This window comes from Astyanax mexicanus, chromosome 1 (assembly GCF_023375975.1).
Source record: "Astyanax mexicanus isolate ESR-SI-001 chromosome 1, AstMex3_surface, whole genome shotgun sequence".
NCBI lineage: Eukaryota > Metazoa > Chordata > Actinopteri > Characiformes > Acestrorhamphidae > Astyanax > Astyanax mexicanus.
The window spans coordinates 66,807,032-66,819,451 of NC_064408.1; positions in this window are offsets into that span (position 1 = coordinate 66,807,032).

Sequence of the window (12,420 nt, forward strand, 5' to 3'; positions counted from 1 at the left end):
AAATTTGGCCCAATTTACCATGCCCATGCATTTTCCCACTCGTTTGAGTCATTTGTCATGGAAAAAACAAGGTTTCATGAATGGTCAAAATTTTCACCAGAATCACATACCGCGGGTCTATGTTTTTTTCTGTTTTGGGTCAAAAATTGAAAAGTATTTTTTGTCACATTTCTGAGCAAAATTTGGCCCAATTTACCATGCCCATGCATTTTCCCACTCGTTTGAGTCATTTGTCATGGAAAAACAAGGTTTCATGAATGGTCAAAATTTTCACCAGAATCACATACCGCGGGTCTACGTTTTTTTCTGATTTGGGTAATAAATTGAAAAGTGCTTTTTGTCACATTTCTGAGCAAAATTTGGCCCAATTTACCATGCCCATGCATTTTCCCACTCGTTTGAGTCATTTGTCATGAAAAAAACAAGGTTTCATGAATGTTCAAAATTTTCACCAGAATCACATACCGCGGGTGTACGTTTTTTTCTGATTTAGGTCAAAAATTGAAAAGTGCTTTTTGTCACATTTCTTAGCAAAATTTGGCCCAATTTACCATGCCCATGCATTTTCCCACTCGTTTGAGTAATTTGTCATGGAAAAAACAAGGTTTCATGAATGGTCAAAATTTTCACCAGAATCACATACCGCGGGTCTACGTTTTTTTCTGATTTGGGTAATAAATTGAAAAGTGCTTTTTGTCACATTTCTGAGCAAAATTTGGCCCAATTTACCATGCCCATGCATTTTCCCACTCGTTTGAGTCATTTGTCATGGAAAAAACAAGGTTTCATGAATGGTCAAAATTTTCACCGAAATCACATACCGCGGGTCTACGTTTTTTTCTGATTTGGGTCAAAAATTGAAAAGTGCTTTTTGTCACGTTTCTGAGCAAAATTTGGCCCAATTTACCATGCCCATGCATTTTCCCACTCGTTTGAGTCATTTGTCATGGAAAAAAGAAGGTTTCATTAATGGTCAAAATTTTCACCAGAATCACATACCGCGGGTCTACGTTTTTTTCTGATTTGGGTCAAAAATTGAAAAGTGCTTTTTGTCACATTTCTTAGCAAAATTTGGCCCAATTTACCATGCCCATGCATTTTCCCACTCGTTTGAGTCATTTGTCATGGAAAAAACAAGGTTTCATGAATGGTCAAAATTTTCACCAGAATCACATACCGCGGGTCTACGTTTTTTTCTGATTTGAGTCAAAAATTGAAAAGTGCTTTTTGTCACATTTCTGAGCAAAATTTGGCCCAATTTACCATGCCCATGCATTTTCCCACTCGTTTGAGTCATTTGTCATGGAAAAAACAAGGTTTCATGAATGGTCAAAATTTTCACCAGAATCACATACCGCGGGTCTATGTTTTTTTCTGTTTTGGGTCAAAAATTGAAAAGTATTTTTTGTCACATTTCTGAGCAAAATTTGGCCCAATTTACCATGCCCATGCATTTTCCCACTCGTTTGAGTCATTTGTCATGAAAAAAACAAGGTTTCATGAATGGTCAAAATTTTCACCAGAATCACATACCGCGGGTCTACGTTTTTTTCTGATTTGGGTAATAAATTGAAAAGTGCTTTTTGTCACATTTCTGAGCAAAATTTGGCCCAATTTACCATGCCCATGCATATTCCCACTCGTTTGAGTAATTTTTCATGGAAAAAACAAGGTTTCATGAATGGTCAAAATTTTCACCAGAATCACATACCGCGGGTCTACGTTTTTTTCTGATTTGGGTCAAAAATTTAAAAGTGCTTTTTGTCACATTTCTGAGCAAAATTTGGCCCAATTTACCATGCCCATGCATTTTCCCACTCGTTTGAGTCATTTGTCATGGAAAAAACAAGGTTTCATAAATGGTCAAAATTTTCACCAGAATCACATACCGCGGGTCTACGTTTTTTTCTGATTTGGGTCAAAAATTGAAAAGTGCTTTTTGTCACATTTCTGAGCAAAATTTGGCCCAATTTACCATGCCCATGCATTTTCCCACTCGTTTGAGTCATTTGTCATGGAAAAAACAAGGTTTCATAAATGGTCAAAATTTTCACCAGAATCACATACCGCGGGTCTACGTTTTTTTCTGATTTGGGTCAAAAATTGAAAAGTGCTTTTTGTCACATTTCTTAGCAAAATTTGGCCCAATTTACCATGCCCATGCATTTTCCCACTCGTTTGAGTCATTTGTCATGGAAAAAACAAGGTTTCATGAATGGTCAAAATTTTCACCAGAATCACATACCGCGGGTCTACGTTTTTTTCTGATTTGGGTCAAAAATTGAAAAGTGCTTTTTGTCACATTTCTTAGCAAAATTTGGCACAATTTACCATGCCCATGCATTTTCCCACTCGTTTGAGTCATTTGTCATGGAAAAAACAAGGTTTCATGAATGGTCAAAATTTTCACCAGAATCTCATACCGCGGGTCTACGTTTTTTTCTGATTTGGGTCAAAAATTGAAAAGTGCTTTTTGTCACATTTCTGAGCAAAATTTGGCCCAATTTACCATGCCCATGCATTTTCCCACTCGTTTGAGTCATTTTTCATGGAAAAAACAAGGTTTCATGAATGGTCAAAATTTTCACCAGAATCACATACCGCGGGTCTACGTTTTTTTCTGATTTGGGTCAAAAATTTAAAAGTGCTTTTTGTCACATTTCTGAGCAACATTTGGCCCAATTTACCATGCCCATGCATTTTCACACTCGTTTGAGTCATTTGTCATGGAAAAAACAAGGTTTCATAAATGGTCAAAATTTTCACCAGAATCACATACCGCGGGTCTACGTTTTTTTCTGATTTGAGTAAAAAAATTGAAAAGTGCTTTTTGTCACATTTCTTGGCAAAATTTGGCCCAATTTACCATGCCCATGCATTTTCCCACTCGTTTGAGTCATTTGTCATGGAAAAGACAAGGTTTCATGAATGGTCAAAATTTTCACCAGAATCACATACCGCGGGTCTACGTTTTTTTCTGATTTGAGTCAAAAATTGAAAAGTGCTTTTTGTCACATTTCTGAGCAAAATTTGGCCCAATTTACCATGCCCATGCATATTCCCACTCGTTTGAGTAATTTTTCATGGAAAAAACAAGGTTTCATGAATGGTCAAAATTTTCACCAGAATCACATACCGCGGGTCTACGTTTTTTTCTGATTTGGGTCAAAAATTGAAAAGTGCTTTTTGTCACATTTCTGAGCAAAATTTGGCCCAATTTACCATGCCCATGCATTTTCCCACTCGTTTGAGTCATTTGTCATGAAAAAAACAAGGTTTCATGAATGGTCAAAATTTTCACCAGAATCACATACCGCGGGTCTACGTTTTTTTCTGATTTGGGTAATAAATTGAAAAGTGCTTTTTGTCACATTTCTGAGCAAAATTTGGCCCAATTTACCATGCCCATGCATTTTCCCACTCGTTTGAGTCATTTGTCATGGAAAAAACAAGGTTTCATGAATGGTCAAAATTTTCACCAGAATCACATACCGCGGGTCTACGTTTTTTTCTGATTTGGGTCAAAAATTGAAAAGTGCTTTTTGTCACGTTTCTGAGCAAAATTTGGCCCAATTTACCATGCCCATGCATTTTCCCACTTGTTTGAGTCATTTGTCATGGAAAAAAGAAGGTTTCATTAATGGTCAAAATTTTCACCAGAATCACATACCGCGGGTCTACGTTTTTTTCTGATTTGGGTCAAAAATTTAAAAGTGCTTTTTGTCACATTTCTGAGCAACATTTGGCCCAATTTACCATGCCCATGCATTTTCACACTCGTTTGAGTCATTTGTCATGGAAAAAACAAGGTTTCATAAATGGTCAAAATTTTCACCAGAATCACATACCGCGGGTCTACGTTTTTTTCTGATTTGAGTAAAAAAATTGAAAAGTGCTTTTTGTCACATTTCTTGGCAAAATTTGGCCCAATTTACCATGCCCATGCATTTTCCCACTCGTTTGAGTCATTTGTCATGGAAAAGACAAGGTTTCATGAATGGTCAAAATTTTCACCAGAATCACATACCGCGGGTCTACGTTTTTTTCTGATTTGAGTCAAAAATTGAAAAGTGCTTTTTGTCACATTTCTGAGCAAAATTTGGCCCAATTTACCATGCCCATGCATATTCCCACTCGTTTGAGTAATTTTTCATGGAAAAAACAAGGTTTCATGAATGGTCAAAATTTTCACCAGAATCACATACCGCGGGTCTACGTTTTTTTCTGATTTGGGTCAAAAATTTAAAAGTGCTTTTTGTCACATTTCTGAGCAAAATTTGGCCCAATTTACCATGCCCATGCATTTTCCCACTCGTTTGAGTCATTTGTCATGGAAAAAACAAGGTTTCATAAATGGTCAAAATTTTCACCAGAATCACATACCGCGGGTCTACGTTTTTTTCTGATTTGGGTCAAAAATTGAAAAGTGCTTTTTGTCACATTTCTGAGCAAAATTTGGCCCAATTTACCATGCCCATGCATTTTCCCACTCGTTTGAGTCATTTGTCATGGAAAAAACAAGGTTTCATAAATGGTCAAAATTTTCACCAGAATCACATACCGCGGGTCTACGTTTTTTTCTGATTTGGGTCAAAAATTGAAAAGTGCTTTTTGTCACATTTCTTAGCAAAATTTGGCCCAATTTACCATGCCCATGCATTTTCCCACTCGTTTGAGTCATTTGTCATGGAAAAAACAAGGTTTCATGAATGGTCAAAATTTTCACCAGAATCACATACCGCGGGTCTACGTTTTTTTCTGATTTGGGTCAAAAATTGAAAAGTGCTTTTTGTCACATTTCTTAGCAAAATTTGGCACAATTTACCATGCCCATGCATTTTCCCACTCGTTTGAGTCATTTGTCATGGAAAAAACAAGGTTTCATGAATGGTCAAAATTTTCATCAGAATCTCATACCGCGGGTCTACGTTTTTTTCTGATTTGGGTCAAAAATTGAAAAGTGCTTTTTGTCACATTTCTGAGCAAAATTTGGCCCAATTTACCATGCCCATGCATTTTCCCACTCGTTTGAGTCATTTTTCATGGAAAAAACAAGGTTTCATGAATGGTCAAAATTTTCACCAGAATCACATACCGCGGGTCTACGTTTTTTTCTGATTTGGGTCAAAAATTTAAAAGTGCTTTTTGTCACATTTCTGAGCAACATTTGGCCCAATTTACCATGCCCATGCATTTTCACACTCGTTTGAGTCATTTGTCATGGAAAAAACAAGGTTTCATAAATGGTCAAAATTTTCACCAGAATCACATACCGCGGGTCTACGTTTTTTTCTGATTTGAGTAAAAAAATTGAAAAGTGCTTTTTGTCACATTTCTTGGCAAAATTTGGCCCAATTTACCATGCCCATGCATTTTCCCACTCGTTTGAGTCATTTGTCATGGAAAAGACAAGGTTTCATGAATGGTCAAAATTTTCACCAGAATCACATACCGCGGGTCTACGTTTTTTTCTGATTTGAGTCAAAAATTGAAAAGTGCTTTTTGTCACATTTCTGAGCAAAATTTGGCCCAATTTACCATGCCCATGCATATTCCCACTCGTTTGAGTCATTTGTCATGAAAAAAACAAGGTTTCATGAATGGTCAAAATTTTCACCAGAATCACATACCGCGGGTCTACGTTTTTTTCTGATTTGGGTCAAAAATTGAAAAGTGCTTTTTGTCACATTTCTTAGCAAAATTTGGCCCAATTTACCATGCCCATGCATTTTCCCACTCGTTTGAGTCATTTGTCATGAAAAAAACAAGGTTTCATGAATGGTCAAAATTTTCACCAGAATCACATACCGCGGGTCTACGTTTTTTTCTGATTTGGGTCAAAAATTGAAAAGTGCTTTTTGTCACATTTCTGAGCAAAATTTGGCCCAATTTACCATGCCCATGCATTTTCCCACTCGTTTGAGTCATTTGTCATGAAAAAAACAAGGTTTCATGAATGGTCAAAATTTTCACCAGAATCACATACCGCGGGTCTACGTTTTTTTCTGATTTGGGTAATAAATTGAAAAGTGCTTTTTGTCACATTTCTGAGCAAAATTTGGCCCAATTTACCATGCCCATGCATTTTCCCACTCGTTTGAGTCATTTGTCATGGAAAAAACAAGGTTTCATGAATGGTCAAAATTTTCACCAGAATCACATACCGCGGGTCTACGTTTTTTTCTGATTTGGGTCAAAAATTGAAAAGTGCTTTTTGTCACGTTTCTGAGCAAAATTTGGCCCAATTTACCATGCCCATGCATTTTCCCACTCGTTTGAGTCATTTGTCATGGAAAAAAGAAGGTTTCATTAATGGTCAAAATTTTCACCAGAATCACATACCGCGGGTCTACGTTTTTTTCTGATTTGGGTCAAAAATTTAAAAGTGCTTTTTGTCACATTTCTGAGCAACATTTGGCCCAATTTACCATGCCCATGCATTTTCACACTCGTTTGAGTCATTTGTCATGGAAAAAACAAGGTTTCATAAATGGTCAAAATTTTCACCAGAATCACATACCGCGGGTCTACGTTTTTTTCTGATTTGAGTAAAAAAATTGAAAAGTGCTTTTTGTCACATTTCTTGGCAAAATTTGGCCCAATTTACCATGCCCATGCATTTTCCCACTCGTTTGAGTCATTTGTCATGGAAAAGACAAGGTTTCATGAATGGTCAAAATTTTCACCAGAATCACATACCGCGGGTCTACGTTTTTTTCTGATTTGGGTCAAAAATTTAAAAGTGCTTTTTGTCACATTTCTGAGCAAAATTTGGCCCAATTTACCATGCCCATGCATTTTCCCACTCGTTTGAGTCATTTGTCATGGAAAAAACAAGGTTTCATAAATGGTCAAAATTTTCACCAGAATCACATACCGCGGGTCTACGTTTTTTTCTGATTTGGGTCAAAAATTGAAAAGTGCTTTTTGTCACATTTCTGAGCAAAATTTGGCCCAATTTACCATGCCCATGCATTTTCCCACTCGTTTGAGTCATTTGTCATGGAAAAAACAAGGTTTCATAAATGGTCAAAATTTTCACCAGAATCACATACCGCGGGTCTACGTTTTTTTCTGATTTGGGTCAAAAATTGAAAAGTGCTTTTTGTCACATTTCTTAGCAAAATTTGGCCCAATTTACCATGCCCATGCATTTTCCCACTCGTTTGAGTCATTTGTCATGGAAAAAACAAGGTTTCATGAATGGTCAAAATTTTCACCAGAATCACATACCGCGGGTCTACGTTTTTTTCTGATTTGGGTCAAAAATTGAAAAGTGCTTTTTGTCACATTTCTTAGCAAAATTTGGCACAATTTACCATGCCCATGCATTTTCCCACTCGTTTGAGTCATTTGTCATGGAAAAAACAAGGTTTCATGAATGGTCAAAATTTTCATCAGAATCTCATACCGCGGGTCTACGTTTTTTTCTGATTTGGGTCAAAAATTGAAAAGTGCTTTTTGTCACATTTCTGAGCAAAATTTGGCCCAATTTACCATGCCCATGCATTTTCCCACTCGTTTGAGTCATTTTTCATGGAAAAAACAAGGTTTCATGAATGGTCAAAATTTTCACCAGAATCACATACCGCGGGTCTACGTTTTTTTCTGATTTGGGTCAAAAATTTAAAAGTGCTTTTTGTCACATTTCTGAGCAACATTTGGCCCAATTTACCATGCCCATGCATTTTCACACTCGTTTGAGTCATTTGTCATGGAAAAAACAAGGTTTCATAAATGGTCAAAATTTTCACCAGAATCACATACCGCGGGTCTACGTTTTTTTCTGATTTGAGTAAAAAAATTGAAAAGTGCTTTTTGTCACATTTCTTGGCAAAATTTGGCCCAATTTACCATGCCCATGCATTTTCCCACTCGTTTGAGTCATTTGTCAGGGAAAAGACAAGGTTTCATGAATGGTCAAAATTTTCACCAGAATCACATACCGCGGGTCTACGTTTTTTTCTGATTTGAGTCAAAAATTGAAAAGTGCTTTTTGTCACATTTCTGAGCAAAATTTGGCCCAATTTACCATGCCCATGCATATTCCCACTCGTTTGAGTAATTTTTCATGGAAAAAACAAGGTTTCATGAATGGTCAAAATTTTCACCAGAATCACATAACGCGGGTCTACGTTTTTTTCTGATTTGGGTCAAAAATTGAAAAGTGCTTTTTGTCACATTTCTGAGCAAAATTTGGCCCAATTTACCATGCCCATGCATTTTCCCACTCGTTTGAGTCATTTGTCATGGAAAAAACAAGGTTTCATAAATGGTCAAAATTTTCACCAGAATCACATACCGCGGGTCTACGTTTTTTTCTGATTTGGGTCAAAAATTGAAAAGTGCTTTTTGTCACATTTCTGAGCAAAATTTGGCCCAATTTACCATGCCCATGCATTTTCCCACTCGTTTGAGTCATTTGTCATGGAAAAAACAAGGTTTCATAAATGGTCAAAATTTTCACCAGAATCACATACCGCGGGTCTACGTTTTTTTCTGATTTGGGTCAAAAATTGAAAAGTGCTTTTTGTCACATTTCTTAGCAAAATTTGGCCCAATTTACCATGCCCATGCATTTTCCCACTCGTTTGAGTCATTTGTCATGGAAAAAACAAGGTTTCATGAATGGTCAAAATTTTCACCAGAATCACATACCGCGGGTCTACGTTTTTTTCTGATTTGGGTCAAAAATTGAAAAGTGCTTTTTGTCACATTTCTTAGCAAAATTTGGCACAATTTACCATGCCCATGCATTTTCCCACTCGTTTGAGTCATTTGTCATGGAAAAAACAAGGTTTCATGAATGGTCAAAATTTTCATCAGAATCTCATACCGCGGGTCTACGTTTTTTTCTGATTTGGGTCAAAAATTGAAAAGTGCTTTTTGTCACATTTCTGAGCAAAATTTGGCCCAATTTACCATGCCCATGCATTTTCCCACTCGTTTGAGTCATTTTTCATGGAAAAAACAAGGTTTCATGAATGGTCAAAATTTTCATCAGAATCACATACCGCGGGTCTACGTTTTTTTCTGATTTGGGTCAAAAATTGAAAAGTGCTTTTTGTCACGTTTCTGAGCAAAATTTGGCCCAATTTACCATGCCCATGCATTTTCCCACTCGTTTAAGTCATTTGTCATGGAAAAAGCAAGGTTTCATGAATGGTCAAAATTTTCACCAGAATCACATACCGCGGGTCTACGTTTTTTTCTGATTTGAGTAAAAAAATTGAAAAGTGCTTTTTGTCATATTTCTTAGCAAAATTTGGCCCAATTTACCATGCCCATGCATTTTCCCACTCGTTTGAGTCATTTGTCATGGAAAAAACAAGGTTTCATGAATGGTCAAAATTTTCACCAGAATCACATACCGCGGGTCTACGTTTTTTTCTGATTTGGGTCAAAAATTGAAAAGTGCTTTTTGTCACATTTCTTAGCAAAATTTGGCCCAATTTACCATGCCCATGCATTTTCCCACTCGTTTGAGTCATTTGTCATGGAAAAAACAAGGTTTCATGAATGGTCAAAATTTTCACCAGAATCACATACCGCGGGTCTATGTTTTTTTCTGATTTGGGTCAAAAATTGAAAAGTGCTTTTTGTCACATTTCTGAGCAAAATTTGGCCCAATTTACTATGCCCATGCATTTTCCCACTCGTTTGAGTCATTTGTCATGGAAAAAACAAGGTTTCATGATTGGTCAAAATTTTCACCAGAATCACATACCGCGGGTCTTCTTTTTTTTCTGATTTGGGTCAAAAATTGAAAAGTGCTTTTTGTCACATTTCTTAGCAAAATTTGGCCCAATTTACCATGCCCATGCATTTTCCCACTCGTTTGAGTCATTTGTCATGGAAAAAACAAGGTTTCATGAATGGTCAAAATTTTCACCAGAATCACATACCGCGGGTCTACGTTTTTTTCTGATTTGGGTCAAAAATTTAAAATTGCTTTTTGTCACATTTCTGAGCAAAATTTGGCCCAATTTACCATGCCCATGCATTTTCCCACTCGTTTGAGTCATTTGTCATGGAAAAAACAAGGTTTCATGAATGGTCAAAATTTTCATCAGAATCACATACCGCGGGTCTACGTTTTTTTCTGATTTGGGTCAAAAATTGAAAAGTGCTTTTTGTCACGTTTCTGAGCAAAATTCGGCCCAATTTACCATGCCCATGCATTTTCCCACTCGTTTGAGTCATTTGTCATGGAAAAAACAAGGTTTCATGAATGGTCAAAATTTTCACCAGAATCACATACCGCGGGTCTACGTTTTTTTCTGATTTGGGTCAAAAATTGAAAAGTGCTTTTTGTCACATTTCTGAGCAAAATTTGGCCCAATTTACCATGCCCATGCATTTTCCCACTCGTTTGAGTCATTTGTCATGGAAAAAACAAGGTTTCATAAATGGTCAAAATTTTCACCAGAATCACATACCGCGGGTCTACGTTTTTTTCTGATTTGGGTCAAAAATTGAAAAGTGCTTTTTGTCACATTTCTTAGCAAAATTTGGCCCAATTTACCATGCCCATGCATTTTCCCACTCGTTTGAGTCATTTGTCATGGAAAAAACAAGGTTTCATGAATGGTCAAAATTTTCATCACAATCACATACCGCGGGTCTACGTTTTTTTCTGATTTGGGTCAAAAATTGAAAAGTGCTTTTTGTCACATTTCTGAGCAAAATTTGGCCCAATTTACCATGCCCATGCATTTTCCCACTCGTTTGAGTCATTTGTCATGGAAAAAACAAGGTTTCATGAATGGTCAAAATTTTCACCAGAATCACATACCACGGGTCTACGTTTTTTTCTGATTTGAGTCAAAAATTGAAAAGTGCTTTTTGTCACATTTCTGAGCAAAATTTGGCCCAATTTACCATGCCCATGCATATTCCCACTCGTTTGAGTAATTTTTCATGGAAAAAACAAGGTTTCAGGAATGGTCAAAATTTTCACCAGAATCACATACCGCGGGTCTACGTTTTTTTCTGATTTGGGTCAAAAATTGAAAAATGCTTTTTGTCACATTTCTTAGCAAAATTTGGCCCAATTTACCATGCCCATGCATTTTCCCACTCGTTTGAGTCATTTGTCATGGAAAAAACAAGGTTTCATGAATGGTCAAAATTTTCACCAGAATCACATACCGCGGGTCTACGTTTTTTTCTGATTTGATTCAAAAATTGAAAAGATCTTTTTGTCACATTTCTGAGCAAAATTTGGCCCAATTTACCATGCCCATGCATTTTCCCAATCATTTGAGTAATTTTTCATGGAAAAAGAAGGTTTCATGAATGGTCAAAATTTTCACCAGAATCACATACCGCGGGTCTACGTTTTTTTCTGATTTGGGTCAAAAATTGAAAAGTGCTTTTTGTCACATTTCTTAGCAAAATTTGGCCCAATTTACCATGCCCATGCATTTTCCCACTCGTTTGAGTCATTTGTCATGGAAAAAACAAGGTTTCATAAATGGTCAAAATTTTCACCAGAATCACATACCGCGGGTCTACGTTTTTTTCTGATTTGGGTCAAAAATGGAAAGGGTTTTTTTTCACATTTCTGAGCAAAATTTGGCCCAATTTACCATGCCCATGCATTTTCCCACTCGTTTGAGTCATTTGTCATGGAAAAAACAAGGTTTCATGAATGGTCAAAATTTTCACCAGAATCACATACCGCGGGTCTACGTTTTTTTCTGATTTGGGTCAAAAATTGAAAAGTGCTTTTTGTCACATTTCTGAGCAAAATTTGGCCCAATTTACCATGCCCATGCATTTTCCCACTCGTTTGAGTCATTTGTCATGGAAAAAACAAGGTTTCATGAATGGTCAAAATTTTCACCAGAATCACATACCGCGGGGTCTACGTTTTTTCTGATTTGGGTCAAAAATTGAAAAGTGCTTTTTGTCACATTTCTGAGCAAAATTTGGCCCAATTTACCCTGCCCATGCATTTTCCCAGTCGTTTGAGTCATTTTTCATGGAAAAAACAAGGTTTCATGAATGGTCAAAATTTTCACCAGAATCACATACCGCAGGTCTACGTTTTTTTCTGATTTGGGTCAAAAATTGGAAAGTGCTTTTTGTCACATTTCTGAGCAAAATTTGGCCCAATTTACCATGCCCATTCATTTTCAGACTCGTTTGAGTCATTTGTCATGGAAAAAACAAGGTTTCATGAATGGTCAAAATTTTCACCAGAATCACATACCGCGGGTCTACGTTTTTTCTGATTTGGGTCAAAAATTGAAAAGTGCTTTTTGTCACATTTCTGAGCAAAATTTGGCCCAATTTACTATGCCCATGCATTTTCCCACTCGTTTGAGTCATTTGTCATGGAAAAAACAAGGTTTCATGAATGGTCAAAATTTTCACCAGAATCACATACCGTGGGTCTACGTTTTTTTCTGATTT